The sequence below is a fragment of the Pezoporus occidentalis genome, unplaced genomic scaffold (assembly GCF_034315485.1).
Source record: "Pezoporus occidentalis ecotype Australia unplaced genomic scaffold, CSIRO_AGI_Poc_V1 ctg23, whole genome shotgun sequence".
Classification (NCBI taxonomy): domain Eukaryota; kingdom Metazoa; phylum Chordata; class Aves; order Psittaciformes; family Psittacidae; genus Pezoporus; species Pezoporus occidentalis.
Genome location: NW_026914180.1, coordinates 2,424,333 through 2,440,198, shown reverse-complemented (window position 1 = coordinate 2,440,198; position 15,866 = coordinate 2,424,333).

Below are 15,866 nucleotides of genomic sequence, written 5' to 3'. Positions count from 1 at the left end.
CTCCTTTCAATACCTAACATCAGTATTTTCCTTCCAAATGAGTTTTTAACAGCTATATTGTTTCAAAATGTGGCACAGCACCATTAACATCTTTCCAGAACAATTGTATTACTTTTAAGTAGAGCATTAAAGGGCTGAGCACCATTTTTTTCAGGGATGCAATTAGGTAGGTGATGGATCATGATGCCTGGTCAGGTAATTGATCAAGTCCTGGTCAGCTGCTGCCCTGTATTAATAGAAAAATCAATAGTGATGATACAAGTTTACTAAAAGAAATAGAAACGAAAGAACAGCCGGGTTGTAACTGGGTTTTTATGCTCCACTGTCTCTGGTGACAAGATTTCCCTGCAAGCAATTCCACAGTTGTGATATGCAGGGAAGTACCACTCATCAGATGCTCTTTGTGGACTTCCAAGGCAGGATTGCAAGTTTTCATCACATCTGTAATGCAGGTTATAATTTTGATGACAGATGAACAGATAGATACAACTATCTCAAGGTCAGACAGACATGGAGTTATTGAAACTCAGAAGTTCTGTCCCTATTATGCAGGCTTAGCCACATGATTAAATTATTGCACTGATTCTTTTTCCTTCTTTTCCTGTTGTAATGCTATTATTGCCTGCTTAATAAACTGCACATATTAATGATGCATGAAAATCTTCTAGAGAAATAAAATTAATTGGGAATTTCAACCTCTTGAAACTTTAACCAGAAGTCTAAAACCAAGACCTTAAAGGCACAAATCCCAACATAACCAAAGATCTCAAAGCCATCACTCAGCTGCTGTTTAATCTGTTGGTGCCCCAAGGTTCTAAGTTTCTTTTGGTCTATACTTATCCCCTATTTTTGAGTTTACATTAAACTAGCCTATATATATATTTTAATATAAACTCCAGCTTATATATATATATATGTATAAATGTATCTATACAGCAAAATATTGTATTTTAGATGGTTTCATGCACAGCAACACTATTGATCTGGAACTGTCCTCATCAGCATATGGATGACTAAGATGACTAAGAAGAAGCCCCTTAGTCCCTCTTCTGCTGCCTTATCAGTGCTAATCAGTGGCAGTTCCCATCAAAAGCAAGAGCCTGGTGGTGGGCTGTAAAGCTGTTGTAAAAGATCCAAGAATCAGAAACAAACCTCCACTGAATTTCTTTCAACTAAAGCCAGGTAATGCATTACACCCTGCTGAAAGGATTAAATGTATTTGCTGAATCAGTAACATCACGGTGCCCACAGTGGGACTCCTGTTTTAGATATTAAACTTTTCTGCTAACCACGCACAGTAAGTATGTCAGAGAAAGGGAGAACAAGAGGACAAACCTTATCTCTGGAAAAGTATTTTCTTGCATGTCAGCAACTGTGTTTCTGTGATATTACGTGTATTCAACTGAGTTTTATGTGTGGAAAAGAGATGAATCAGGCCCACATAACATGAGAGAAAAGAGAGCTACATTAAAACATAGCTGGAATTTCTGTCTGAGTCATAGGAACAGTTTATAGATCAGCAAGACAAATTTCAGAGGTATGAGAGACGGTCACCCAAATACTGTGTTTCCCTCTAAAATGTCTTGCTTGCAACCACTATAAATTGAATCATTTCTTCTCAGGGAAAAAAAATGGGAGAACATCTTCCTGTCTTATTTATTTTGTATTATTTGTGAGACATTTGAGTGTAACTCTTGCTTGCAGTTGTCCTGTGCTTGTTGTGGGGAACTGACACAACTTTACATCCCTAGGCCAAGGAAATTCTGCCAATGCATTTGGAGGAATGTGCCCACAACAGTGAGAAGCACAAAGATTTGCTGGGCTTTTCTAGCTTGGGTCTGCATGTGCTGCTGATGGCTGGCTCTGTGCTCTGGCAAGGAGGGAGCCTCGTACTCCTTTTCTTTCTCCTGCTTTTCCTATCTGTTTCCCAGTATTTTCAATGCTTGTCTTAACATACAGTTATGTTATTTGACAGGCAAGGGGACTGTCGTGGCTTGCCATGAGGCTTTCAGCAGTTGGGACTTTTCCTGGTGGTCCACTTGATGGTGGACTGGAGTATCAATGGTTCAAATCTCTTACAGCAAAATGTAAGAGAAAGGGTCAATGTCCTGTGTCTTTCCATCTTACAAATACCCCCTCAGCTTCCAGCTTTGCAGAGAGACAAAACAAGCTACTTAGTGGGCTGTTCCCCCCACTTCAGACGTCAGTTGATAGTCTTTCTCCTGACTTGAGGAGTAGGCTGAGAAGGGAAGAGAGATTTCTGAAGTGAAAAGTGCCCTGTGATGAGATACGGGAGACACAAGAGACGCAAGCTGCTCCTGGACTCCCAGGCTGTGGATAAGAAACTGCAACTGACACTTATGAGTGAGTGGGGAAAAAATGCCTTAAACCCATGTGACGTTTATATAACTTCAGGCCCGGGATGTTTTTCTTACAAAGGAAGGTTGAGTACTGCCAGGGGCAGCTTTCATGATAAGAGCAAGCCAATAACCTCTGAAAATGGAGAGTTCCTAAGAAACAAACCTTCAGGAGAAGCTAGAATGTTCCCTGTCAATCTTGTGCCCCTCTCGACTACAGCTGCTGGTGGCTCCCAAAACTGGCATAAATCGAAGAGCTAAGATGAAAAAGGATTTTGGGTGATACAAGGAGGATTTTTCCTGGGCAGGATGCTGAAGAGTGTACACAAAAAGAAGGGGAGGAAAGTGCCATTTGGGAATGGGGACTGACCAGAGACAAAGTTGAACTGACTTTGTTCGGTGAGGTGGGCCCAATCAGTCATTTTTCTGTGAACTTCCTAAAACCAGCAGGTTCTCCTCATTCCTTGCAAGCCTTTAATTCCCCTCCAAGAAACAGAGGGAAAGCACAGGAGGACTGGAGCAGATGACCTCCTGAGGTCCCTTCCAACTTGAATCTGGAGAGGGACTTTTTACAAGGGCATGCAGTGACAGGATAAGGGGGGAAACTGCAAGAAAGGAGGTTTAGATTAGGTATAAGGAATAAGTTCTTCACAATGAGGGTGGTGAGGCATCCTGGACTGGCACAGGTTGCTCAGAGAAGTTCCAGTTGCCCTATCCCTGGCAGTGTTCAAGGCCAGGTTGGATGGGGCTTTGAGCAGCCTGGTCTAGTGGAGGGTACCCCTTCCCATGGAGGGGGTTTGAAACTAGATGAGCTTTAAGGTCCCTTCCAACCCAAACCCCTTTATGATTCTATGCTTTCAGAAAAGTGTGTCCCCCACAAATACTTCTCTGTAGTTCCATCTAGTATGTCCCAGCTTGTTCCAGGCAAAAAAAAAACACCCCAGCACAAAGAGACTACACAGGATTTGGGTAAATGTCATGCAACTCACAGGTCTTTTCTCAAAGATAAGTTCCAATCTCAGTGTTAGGGTCCCATATGCACACTTTCTGCTGTATTGCAATTGTTTTCCTGCCTGCTGTCCTTTTTGCAAACCCATAAGAGGCAGCAGAAAGTGTGTATCACAAGTGTCCCCTGTGCAGTAACAGCTCTCCTCCTTTGTGAGCTATACCCTGAAAAGCCAAAGCCACCTGACCCTGGCATCTGAATTTGAATCACTCTCCTGCTCCCCCTCCAAAACCCCACCTGAGGTCAAGTTTGAAAGAAAGGTCAGTTCCATTTGAAGGCTGTTCAGAGAGACTGAATCCCCCAGCGATGAGTCATGTGAAAATAAAATTGATGCAAATGTTAATTTGACAACCCGAAAGTCTGGAGAGAGTTCCAGTCAGACCACAGGCTTTGTTGCTAAGGCAGCTGTGCTTCTGATGGCCTGGAGGAAGCTTTGTAGCAGGTAAACACGGGGTGGAAAAGACGTTCCTATGCCAGAATTATCTTTCCTTCCCAGAGCCTGACTCATGGCAGGTATATCACAGGAAGGGAATCTCTGCAAAGAGCCTGTATCATCACCATGTCACCACCTGGCAGCACTCCTGATTAGTGGTCCTGATTCTGGGCTGATGAATCTTTTGTTATCAGCATCAAAGGTGCTGGACACAGTGCTGCTGGCTGACTTGCAGAGCCCCTGAACACTTCCAGCTCTCCTAATAAATCATTAGCTACTCTAGAGCAATCACTGAAGTGAAAAGGAAATAAGCAATTACCTCCTACCCTAGAGGAGCAGATCCTGTTGAAAATGAGAAAGTGTCTGGGGATAACAACATAACTACAATTATTAAATGCTCTTTTATATTTGTTAAATTCAGGATTATATTTGCAATTCTATCACCCCCTCCCCCTCCCAAATTAGGGGGTAATTAACTTTGAGGCATCATAACAGGCATTGACCGACCTTTACATCATTTGCGTGAGTGAAGTCATGACGTTTTGCACCTGCTTTGCAAGGACGTGAATGACTAGAGCAAGTGTAAGGGCAAGGAGAAATAGGATCTGTATTTGCCACATACAAAAGGCTTAAGGTTGCGCAGACAAGCCCACACAAGTGTGGAAATGCCAGAATTAAGGTTGCCTCTGTGGTACTTGCAGCAGAACATCAAATGAATGCTTGAGTCCTGTACAAACTTCAAAGAGAAATCTTGCTAAAGATAGGTTTCTTACCAAAATACAGCCATGCCAGAACACTACATCAATTGACATTTAAAATGCCCTTTATTTACAGATTATGATTTACTGCAGAAATGGGATAACTTGCTTTGTCAGAAGCAGAGTCCACTCTGAAAGCCTGAATTCTTTGTCTTTGGAAGTGACTGCTAAACTTTGGGAGTTTTGTTTGCCATTTGTCAAAAGAAGAGCTCTGGCCTGCTACATTTTGAATAGCATTTTTTATTCCTTTTTATTTTTTTAATTGTCTCCCAGCTTAGGGAAGAGTCAGAAAATACTTTCAAATAAGATTTATTGTATTATTTGTGTATTATTAAAGGAAACATGTCCCCAACTTCCTTAAAGATGGTAAAAGCAGATCTTCTATATACATGAAAGTTTGTCTTTATACATATAAATAAATTCAGAGGGCTTCATAAAAGCAGTATCAAGCTTCTAGAGCACATAAAAGCACCTCCTCAGTTTCTATATTTTCTGACTGATCTGGACTATATCTTGTTACTATTTTATTTGGGAGCTGATGAAGTGGTGGAAATTAAACGCAAGCAGTTCTAAACTTTGGCCCGGGAAGTGAAAAATACGACTGGAGTCTCTCCAGCCTGTTTTCCTTGTTCAAGCTGATTTATTTGCTCTGGAGCAGGCTACACTTACAGTATTTTCTGGCTGTAGTAGAAGTCCTGGGATCACCATGCAGGAGACTGAACTTGACATATACTTTCAAGCCAAGAAATGTTCAAGACAAATAATTTGGACAAAGCTGGAAGGAAGTACTAAGATAGAACTGAAATCTTTGATAATCAACCAAGAGTAAAGGAAGTGTAAAATACCAAGGGATGAGTTATGCTCTTTTATTGAGCATCATCTCTCTGCAAATAGCAGCAGTAACATTCCTGCAGGGCAGGCATGCTGGAGACAACTAAAATTCAAAGTGTTTAATTTGCTTAGGCAGGAAAACAAGAAGGAACAAAGTTTCTCAGCATAAACAGAGATTTCATGTCTGTCAGGCTGATCTTGTCCCAGGGAAAAAACAGAAACAGGAGACAAACAGTGAGACAAACAGAACTTATAGGATAAAATATCAGAACCAGAGAAGTAAAATTTTCCAGGCTCAACTCACCTATTGATTTGCTTTCAACAACATGTAGTTAATTTAACGCATTACCAGCTACTACAGATTTACTGTACACTGAAAAATAACTTCATGTTTGACTTGGTGCTCCCAGTACCAGTGACAAGATAGAGCAGAGTTTGGCTTTTGTTAAAAGGTCTCACCCCAGATAAAGCCCAGCTGCTGTGGCTGAAGTGGAAGTAGGAGAAAGTCCAGCTTTTCTGAAACCGAAATTGTCATCAAGCAAGGAACAAAGAACTAAAAATTAATTAGAAAACAAAAAAAATGTCATGCATGCTGTCTCTCAGTAATGAAATCTTGGTTCTTCAGGGTCCTCTTCAGTTAGGTTTGGAGGGGTGAGATGAGGAGGCTGGCTGTTGGCAGTGGGGTTGGAAGCAGCAGCCCTGGGAAGAGCATCAGGGGAATGCATTAGTGCTAGATGCAGTATGCGTCACCTCAGATTTGTCTGGCAGTGGGCATACCTTCCCCCGGAGACTCCAATTTATTTACACAGATGAAGGCTTAGCTGGCTTGTGCAGAACTGAAGAAGAGGATGAGGGAAAGGTCAATAGCAGTGGGCAGCATCTCCATCTTCACAACACCCAACTTGTCCCATGAGGGGGGGGCACCAATGCCCCCAGGGATGCTACACAGCCTAAGTTACATTGCAGCATGCAAACTATCTGGCATCTGGTGCTGTGGTCACTTGTCTGTTTTTGTCATTGCCACTTTCTTCTTTTTAACTGAAGGGGGGTTTTAGAATTGATTTTATTTTATTGGATCTTGCTGAGCCTTTGTAAGAGAAGGGAAATGTATGTGGGAGGAGCGACGGGGAGGTTATGGCATGGCTGTTGTTAGAGACAGGGCTAACGGCCCAGAGATTTGTTAAATAATTCTGTTTAATTTAAGCCTCAGGAGCTTCTAATCAAATTGCATCACCTGTGGTTCTGCTGCTTTCATCCAGGCCAGAGAGGGAAGAGAGAGGGAAGAAAAAAGCCCGACAGAAAACCCCAACCTTTGGTACAAGCAGCTGTGATGGAGGCTTTCCAAGCCTGAGTGAGCCCAGTGAAGTTGAAGGCAAGCATGTTCTCTCTAATAGCCTTTTCCCAAGGAGAGCTGAGGGGAGGGATGCTGTAGCCAAGGTGCTGTTTGAAGAAGCCTGGGTAGCCAGCGAGGTTTTCACAGGTACCAAGTCAGCCACATACACCAGAGGGGATGTGGAGCAGCAGCTTTGCCTTGCTCAGTGGCAAAGCAGCTAGCACATGGTGCCCCAAAGACCTCATCCCAAAGTCAAACACCACCTTTTGCATCTCCTTGCATTAGCTCATGAGTAAAATAAGCCTGGGGGTGAAAGGAAGAGAATATGCCTTGATGCTGCTGACGTTGATGCACTGATAGGGCAATAATAGCCCATCTTAGAGCAACAGGGGCTATAGAATATATGTGTTTAATAGTTACTGCTCTTTTAAAGGGGAAAGCTGAGTTTTCAACCAAAACATTGACCATTTAAAGATTTTCTTCCTTACATATGTTAAAACTGGGATCTGTGTCTCAGAAATTGCATCTGCCTTGCTCCAGTGCTTTGTAAATACTTAGGGCCTCAGGATTGGAAAGCAAAGCACGGAAAGCAATGCTTGGAGAAGGCTGCTAATGACCTGGAAGATGACTGATGTTTATCCTCACTGGATTGGCAGTAAATCTGGAAGGAATAACTGCACCTTGATTTTAGTACAAATTCTTTAGATTTACAGCTCCACAAGCTGGGTGAGATTCCTACCGTGCAGACTGGACTTGCACACGTCTTTTTTAACTCTCAACCATCCATGCAGAGTTCTGCTTAGGTGAGATGGTGCAAGAGGGACATGGAGTGGTCCCAGCAGCAGATGCTGCTGCACAGCAGCCTTTGTCTCTTCTGCTCATGCCACTCAGCATACTTCTCGCTCTGTTACAACTGCAAAGTGGCTCAGATGTAGCTGGGAGCAAAGAAGTCTGCAAGCAGTGTAAGCTAAACCAGAAAAAGGCATCCTTATTTTGGGTTAAAATAAAAGGAAATAAAAGTCTGAAGACGGATTTAACTCTAGAGGGATCATACAGCAAAAAAATGCCTCTGTTTGAGCCAGAGCTTCAGAATCTGGTAAAACGGGACACAGTGAAGAGAATGATGTGGGAAATGAAGAGGAAACATGTAGGAAAGAGGACAGATTTGCAGGGATGGCTATGCACCGGGGGATGCAAGAGGCAAGGAAACCCAGTGAAGGGCTAAGAGCCTGCATGGCAAAGCAAATTCAGTACACATGATGTATGCTTTTCAGGGCACAGGAAGGAAAACCAGTAGGAATTACAGAACACAGCCTCTTTCTCTGAGCTCAGCTTTTGTTGAGCATCCATGGGCTCAGAATCAGCCCTGGGCCAGTGCATGGGGAATTACTGCGGAGGGACAGGCGGGGGACACAGACTATGGCATGAGAAAGGGCAGAAAGGGGCAGCAACAGAGACTCACATCTGCAGATGCCTGCTGTGAAACATCTGTAGAAGCTGAGCTGGAAATACCCATCCCATCTATGGAGATAAAATGGAGCTTATTCTTATTAATTAATTCTGGTGGGTCATCTGAGTTGCCCTGGGACCACACTGTCAAGAAAGTACTGTTCAGGTCACCATAACTAATGCTATCCTGTAATGGGAAGGCTGTCACTGGGAGACAAAGGGTGCCCGAAGCCAAGACTGGGGCACAGTTGTGTATGTGCATGGATAAAGCTTGCACTGCATCAGCCAAGGGCTCACGTTGGGACCCATCCCTTCAGACTCATTTTGAGGGATGTTTTTTTCTCTGTTTAGAGCAAAGACCAGGCCAGCCCTCAAAAACAACCCTACCCCATGCAGCTCCACAGACGGCTGTCTCCTGCAATCAGATCAGGACAGGCAAAAGCCTGCATCCAAACTGCAGTGCATGGGTTTTTTTAAGATGCCATGTAAGAGCAGGCACTTGCCTTCGACAACCAATTGCAGGGTGAGGAACAGGGTGACTTTTATTTTAGCAAGGACAGGAACAAGAAGAGTCCACAGTGATCATCTGATTTGCCTTTCTGCACAGTGAAGGAAGGTCATGAGAACGTGCCAAATGATTCCTGCAGCCATCCCAGCCTTTTTGGGTGAAGTGATGGGCACCAGCTGCAACATTTACGATTATGTGCTCCCTCCTCAAGTGTGTGCCTACCCATAGCCCAAGGAAACAGGAGCTGAATGCAGGTTTCAGAATACTGTTATGATGATAATCACACTACAGCTATATTGCCTACATGGATGTGTCTGGTGGGTGTGTATGATTATTAGATGACCTCCAATGGTCTTTTCCAACCTTAACCATTCTGTGATTCTGCTATTCTGTTATTTGCGGGGATTGTGCATATGCTTATGAAATATTGACCCCATCATTTTCCTGCTATTCATTTTTTTAAAGGAAATATTCGATTAAAATCCATATAGTCTGGCTAAGGAACCTGTATTATTCAAGTGATAAAGAGAAGATGAGGCTTCAGAAGCTTCACGTGTTATGGAACTAACTGCTGAAGTTTGCACTAGGATATCAATCTTCCCAGAAATCTGGCTTACTTGGATTAAATGGTGCGATATTCAGCCTTACTCTTTATTTTGCTGACATCTCATGGACCCTGCAGCCTTGAGCAAGGCACTGGCAACCTGCATGGACTGGAGAGATTTGATGTCTTAATGTGGGAACAAGAGAGCTGATGGGCCGAAAGCTCCCTAGGCTGGCTCTAAAGGAGCAGGGAAATAAGCATCATGTCTTCAATTCTGCCCTTTGCCAAGAACTAAAGGTCTTTCCACATACTCAGGCTTTGCAAACTATAATTAAGGACTTGCTGAATAGCAACTTTAAATAACCACATTCTCAATGAAGATCTCTGAAGGTGAAATTAGTGGTAATTGTGTAGATTTAACTATTTATAAAAATATCATGCCCTCTGGATAAGGAAGCCCTGGACCAGACATTTTTCAAGTGTTTAGAGCAATATTATCAGAGGATCTACAGGCTGGACTGTCATAAGCACCATTTATTTTGACGCCTCTAGAGAGCCTCTATGAAGATGCAGCCATAGTCTTACCTGCTGAAGTTCCCCAAGAATAATCTGCTTCTAAATATCCTCTGAAGTCAAATATGCCAACCACACACAGCCTTCAATCTGAAACTAAATTTACTTTCCTTTCTCCTATGTCAGACTATTTGAATAACTGAAACAATCATGGAGCTGGATGATTATTGCAACACATATGCTCATATTTTAGTTGTAGTTAAGCTAGTTTCATTAAGAAAGCCACTCTTTCTGAAGCAAAGACCCTAGTTTAATGAAACCAAATGCTTTATTTCCAAAAAAACATGAGGCTGTGCAAATATGATCACTATAATCCTTTTCTAGAAGAAGTAAGACAAAGATCAACCCAGGAATTCATTAAATGTCTTATGTGTCAAGGTGACCTTTAAGGTTTGCTAGTCATTTACATTTCCAAATTTTTAGGCCTTTTTTTACAAGCTCTGATGATATTTGTTGCTTAGAAAATGGGGAATATTCTGACCATTTTATGTCTACATATATCATTGTTCATCAAGATAACAGTTACAGGCTGCAGAAGGTGCACTGGAAATGCAAGTATTGTGAGCTCTTCTTCCACAAAGGAGTAAGACCTATTTCAAACAAGGCATCAGGGGTTGCATCTACTATCTAAACCCCCCAAAACCACATGTACCACATCTCCTCACCCTTTCACTCAAAGAGAGAGAATTTTTCTAACCAGAGAATCAACTTGCCCCAGATCTGGCGTCATTCTCGAGGTCGGTCCTGCATGGAGTCTGATCCCATTTCATCTTTCCCCCAGAGCTAAACCATTCTGAAAATTAGCTGTGTTTTGCTGAGAAGGACTGTGCATGAAACTCTATTACATTCTGGTGGCTTCCAAGAGAGTTAGTTATTGTGAAATTGGGTATTTTAGGTATCTAGATTCTAGGTTAAATACAGGAGTCCAAGTCAAGGGAGCAAAACAACGACAGGATTTGTGGAAACAAGGCTGTTGCACAGGGCAAACACACATCAGGACAGAGAAAATCACCATGCTTCTGCCTGCTTTGTCTGGGTGAGAGCTATGAAACTTGATGATAGTAGTGGCTGAAATGCTGCCTTACAGTATGGTATTTCCTGCGATGTGGGACACCCAGCGCAAAGTAGGAGCTGCTGCTGGATCTCATGCCTGCTGGAGACCATAGAAGTCCAGCTGTTCAGGGGAAATCAACTCAACATCATAGCAGGTCCCATTCCTGCATTTCTGTAGGTAAGAAAATTGGATTTTGCCCACCCAGCTGAGAAGTCATGAGACAGTTCATTAAGCATGACCCAGTGCTTCTGGGATCCTCAATTACCTCTCAGCTCAGTATTCCCATGTGCCTTCTCAGTCCAATGCTTGGCCAACAGAGAAAGAGAAAGGATTATTACTTGCTTATTGAGGATGGAAAATGGCATGGGTTTGCTGTGCCCATGTTCACACAGAAAGGCTGGGGCAGAGCAGGAAACTTGTTCAACCTAACACTGTTACGCTCTCCCTTTGTATTCTTCTTGTCTGTCAGAGACAAAGGGTCTGATTGACAGCACCAAGGGGTGAGATCTTGTCTTCCCCTACAAAACAGGTACGTCCTTCTTATGAAAGGACCTCCTGCTAAGTCCTTAGCCTCTCTGCTATGGCTATTAATAATCACTTCCCGTGATTTTCATAGCTTATTGATGCGGACACTTGACCTCTTGTAATCATGTTCAGATTCCTCACTCATGTTACACAGGATATCCAGCAGCCATGGCACTGGGGACAGGCTAAATCTCTCCTCCTCACTGCTCAGCCCTGGAGCCCATGTGCCGGTATCCCCACTTTCATCTCAACAGGCATCTGACGCGCGGTTTTTCTCGTCGCTGCTCTGGCAGCACTTCATTATCCATATTCAGATTTAAACACCAGCTTGCACCTGTTAGTTTAACTGTTGATTGGGAGGAACTGAAGCGGAAAGTGACCCCATGTGTCCAGCTAAGAAATCTCTCTCCGCTAATGGAAAAGAGCTGGCTGCACTGAAGCCACCAGTGTGTTCCTCCCAGCTATTTGTACCTCCAGTGTTTCTGCCTTATTGACTGCCTCCTTGGAAAATAATTCTGTTGCTTAATAGATTGTAACATTTCTTTCTTTCTTTCTTTTTTCCCTTTGCAGTCCATCAGCCTTGGGACTTTCTCACTTTTATTCAGTTGCTGTAGTGCAGAAGGAGCTGATTTTAGGATGGCAGGCAGCACACACTTGTTCTTCCAGATGGTGCACTAGGGAGTTTGATATTGTCCCAGCATAATGTCTTTCCTCAATGAAAAACAAGTGGGTTTTATACAGCTCTGGCTTTCCAGGCTAACTTCATTCACTTCTGTCCTCTGCTTTGCACAAAGGCTTGCATTTTCCAGAGTTGTTTCCTGATTGTGTGATTTCCTATGTGTCTATGGGTGGGCCACAGCAACAGGGCTTCAGAATGAAAGGGATATGAAAGAAATGTTGGCTGGGGCCTTCACTCAAGCAGCACAAACTAAAACAATCCCTCAAAATGCTGTATCAACACAGCAAGCCAGGTCCTCCCTGCTGAGAATAACCATCAGCCAGGAGAACCATCAACCTGGGCCCTTATGGCAGCCCAGGACATGCTGTTGGGGGAAGCAAAGACAATGCATTTTCCTTTCTTTCTGCTGTTAAAAACTCTGGAAGTCACATATTAAATTAGCCTTTGGATCATCCTGTTGCAACCTGTATCTGAATACCTCACAACAGGCCATAAGGAGCTTTCAGAGGTTTCTCAAGCAAGCCTCTTCCTATCTCCCATCAGCCAGCACCTTCTTAGGGTAGCTCAGCTCAGATAAGACATGTTCTTATTTTCTTCAGGTTCACAGCGTGACATACGTATTCCTCCCAGTCCTGTGAGGAGGGGTGATATCACGTGTATTAGGCAACAGGGAGAGTGGAGAGAAAGGGCAAAACAGCTTGATAGCTGCTTCTCAACTAGACCATCAACGACTATCTGCTAGCAAATTTAAAATAAATCAGGGAAGAGTTCTCATTTACAACTTTCCCTTATTTTTCTACGGCCTAGCAGGCAAGCTTTGCATCCAACAAAATAACAAGCATTTATATGAGCTGTTTATGTGTCAAGGCATTGGAGGAAGGTGAATGATTAGGTCTTGGGGGTGTTAATGCGGTCATTTCATGCTGTGGCTATTGGGGGACTGATAGAATGGATTATGTGCCTATAATTATCATTTTTTGCTGGTGGGTGGTCACCATTTCCTATTGTAAATCTGGTTGTCAGGGCACCAAGACATTTTTCTGTTAGTGTTTCTTATTGTTATTTAAAGGTAAGAAAACAATTTCAAAAGCACAAATTGAGCTTGGTTGCCGACAGGAAGGAGATAAAGTTGGCTGAAGGAAAAAAAGAAAGCCACCGGGAATCTGACAGTCCTTCCCACATGCAACCACACTCCTGCGGGATGGAGGGGATGCGTGGGCTGTCACTGGCCCCCACTTTTGGCTATGACGTGGAGGGCTGGGAATCAATCACTTTGATGTCTTATCTTATCCCTGACGATAGACAGCAATGGCTTGTTTGGTGACTGCCGTAGCACTACTTTAACAGACCCTTTTGAAGTGCTAGAGCAGCACTTCAGTGGCTGTTGTGAGAGCAGAAAAGCTGACACCAACACTTCTTTGGGAAGTGGCCACCAGGGATGTGGGGAAGATGATATGTTTGTATTGAATGGCATCTTTCCTTGTCACCCATGGGTGCCATGGCTGTGACTGCTGGTGGGTGGCTTTGTGCATACATCTCCCTTCCATGTGTGCCTCTGCCCTGGGCACGTTTATGGTTTTGACAGCTTTTGCTCTGCAGAGTTGCGCTTCTTGAGTATGAAGATGACAGAAGAAGGCAGGGAGGTGTTCAGACATGATTGTCTGCTTCTTGGGGCTTAGATATCACACTGTCATTTTGGGTATCCAAACTGAGCTGCTGACTTCATTCCTGGCAAGTCTCTATGGACAACATGAGCTGGGTTTGGCCAATGCCCTTAATGAGAGTCATCTTCTACCACTCCAGCCTCCCCACACACAGGTTATTTCTTGTTCTCTCTGATTTGTTTTTCATTCCATCCAGGAGATACAATCTTTCCTATGCTCCCGCAGAGCTAAAAGCCAAATGTCTGCTCCAAGTTCAGATTACCCAAATTTGTAGCACCCTTTTCCCTAGCCTTGCAAGCACAGTCCTACTGGGCACATACCTATTCACAGCCTTTACCCATTCCTTGCTTTGGCTGGCACACCTCTTTGCTTTTATCTTTCTGTTGGATTTCCTTGCTTTTTGCATCACACACAGCAATCTGACTGTATTATCAAGACCTCTGTTGCCTGTTTCTTGCTGCCTCTAATTCCCAGCTCTAACCTGCCCTGCACTACCCCCTACTTCCCACTAATACATTTTTCAACAAACGCCTTTCTGTTTTCCTTTGGACACCTAGGAACTATCTGTAGAGTGCCCTCATTGCCCTCCTTGAACTTGCCTTTGCTGCAAGAGGACCCTCAGTAGTAATTCAGTTGCCGATGGATGAGTAGCACAGCCATCATCCTGACAGATACCACTTCATCATTTCCCAGTAATCTATTGCACCTGCTATTAAATGTTATCTTTTCTTTGGGTTGGAAACTCTTAGGAGGGCTTTTTATTTGGCATTTTTAGAGTCCTCAGAACAAAGATATCCTGGCCTCTCTTGTGTGTTATAGAAACTCAGGTGACGAATAAAAGAGTAGCAATTTAGAGCTGACCTATGTAGTTCAGGGCTGAGTATAAAAATCAGCTGAGTTGCATCAGTTGAATGAAATCCAAAGGTTCTGTTCTTTGTCTGCTTAGCTCTCTTTGTTTGCAGTACCACTGTAAAATTTCCTTCCATAAATGAAGTATTTATTTTGTATTTTTTTAATGTTTTTTTATCTTCTTTCTTTTCTTTTGCCAACAAATTGAAGCCTTGAATTTCTAAGCAAAAGCATTTCTCTGCCCACACCCCAAAACACTGCTGTGGTGCATCACAGTTTTTCTTCTCCCTGTGTGATCATGCAGAATAAAAGCAGATCCTGGAACCAATATGTCAAGATGTTACCAAGCCTGATTCACAAGGTGGCAACTCCTGCTCTCTGCTACCAGGAACCTTCTGAATGTCGTTTTTTATCTTGCTTTAAGTAATCAGTCCAAATGGAAAAGACACAGCAATGGAAAGCAGATACTCTTTGTTTTTTAAATAAAGAAGTGTTTGATCAAAATCCCAACAGATGAATGGATTTCACAGAAGGTACCTGTTCAGCTTGACTCACAGGCAATATTCCATTTGCAGAACTGGTCCAGCAGTGAGTCCTGCTACTGACACAAACTCTTTGCACTACAAGGAGCTCTTCCCAAGTCACTGACCCATTTCAGCATCTTCTTTCTTCTCACTGTGTTTTCTGGTTCTCCTTCCATGTCACCCACTGTGGTCTCCTCCCAGCACTTCCTTTGGCTCCCATGAGTTTTAGAAGAAAGACCCACAAGCCTCGATGGTTCACACAAGACCTTGGTGGACAACTATGCACATTTATCCAGCTTGGGCCTCCTTTACAAGCATCCATCATCTCTGGTGATCACAGTGACAACTGTACAGGTGGCATGCTGCATTAAAGGTCTGGCCCCAGTACCCTTGCTTGCGGTATAAAGTATAAAGGCAACACCTCAGTAGTGCCTCCACAACTCTTTCTGCATTGGGCCGGCTACACTTGATTGTCCTTTTTATCAGTTAAGATAATTTTAAAGTGTCACATTCTCCTGACCATACATGAGAGCATTTGTTATATTTTATTCCTTTTTCTTTTTTTTTCTTTTTATCCTGTGGATTCAGAAGTGAAATTGTTTCATATAAGGGAGCCCGGTTCTTCTTCAATTTATGTAGCCAAATATTAAAATATAATGCTGCCTAGATCCCAATTTTCATCTGGCAATAGTATGTGCTATCAAGTGATTGCTGAAAATGTTTTTTCCACAGTTATTTTACATTGTGGAAAAAAGTGACTTGATGGCAGGGTCCTTTGG